Consider the following 1,311-nt stretch of genomic DNA (forward strand, 5'->3'; position numbering starts at 1 on the left):
TGACATTCGGTTTGTCGTGCTACGGCGAAGCTCGCATACAATGACGCCTACGCATCTCTTGCAGCACCTCTTTGCCATCGTTTCTCAACGACTAGTCGGAGAAGAAGATGACCGCAGCCTCGGCCTTAGAGCTAGCACCGATGAAAAAACACGCACGCTGCACGCACACGAGCACGTATGGAGTGCCCATGATGTGGTGTGTCCCCAGTCGCCTCTACTCCTTCTGCGCATGTTGTCTATCAAGGCGGATGCATGCTAATGATGATGTGGGTGAGATCTTCTAGGACTCAGATGATGACGAGGAAAATTATGAGACACAAGGTGACGTACACCGTCAAGGTCCATGGTCAAGGGGGTGCTAGTAAGTGCTTAGATGTGCTTAGATGAGGTGCTAAGTGCATTAAATGGCTTAGTAACTCAGTGTTCAAGGCATAGGTGCTTAGTTTATTGGTGCCACATCATATTTTATGCCTACGTGGCAGGCTTAGCAGCTATACATGGTGGAGCACAGGGAGAGGCCAAGGCTGGTCATAGTGGGGAGTAACTTATACTGTAACATATAATTATGTTACTCTAAACATCTCTATAAACCAGAAAGGAGGGAGTAGTAACATAGACTAGTGTCATATGCAGAATATGGGAGCACATGATATTTCCCCGCACGGATCGATCCCAAGTTGGCTTTTCACCTTCTTGGCCCAAAAAAAGCCCCTCCCCCCTCCCGCGCGCGCTTCCCGCCTGGCGCCAGCTGAGCCCGCCGCTCCACATTGATGGCAAGTCAGGGCGACGCGACCTCTCACTGCTTCCACCGTTGAAGTGGCGCGCCGACCAAGGGCACCACCCGCTGCACGCCCAGCATTTCAGACTACACAGTGGAGAGTATCCTTAGAGCAAGTACTACAATTAGATGACATAAGCAGGCTATAAGGATTTAAATATAGTATTTGTGCTGAGTTGAAGGAGAGAGAAGAGGAGAGAGAAGAGAAGTGGATTGTAAATGTGTAGCCGGTTGTACTCCAACATACTTTGTGAGATAAAAGGTGGGGCCATTATTAATGATATAGTATTTATACTAAAGGGACTAACGGATGCCTTAATTACTCCGTTTTTTAGACAAACCTTGGTGGGGCTATTATTGACTTGGATGTGGGGTTTGGGGGCCAAAGGCCTACTATTATACTCGCACGACCGACCTGACATGCTCTACCCTAGCCGCTGCTGTATCATATGGTTTCGCACCATTCCAGATCTTAGCGCCGCCACGCAATTCTTCTCCAGCCCTCCTTCCGGCGTGCACCGCAAGAAGGGACA

The sequence above is a fragment of the Triticum dicoccoides genome, chromosome 6B (genome assembly GCF_002162155.2).
Source record: "Triticum dicoccoides isolate Atlit2015 ecotype Zavitan chromosome 6B, WEW_v2.0, whole genome shotgun sequence".
Classification (NCBI taxonomy): Eukaryota; Viridiplantae; Streptophyta; class Magnoliopsida; order Poales; family Poaceae; genus Triticum; species Triticum dicoccoides.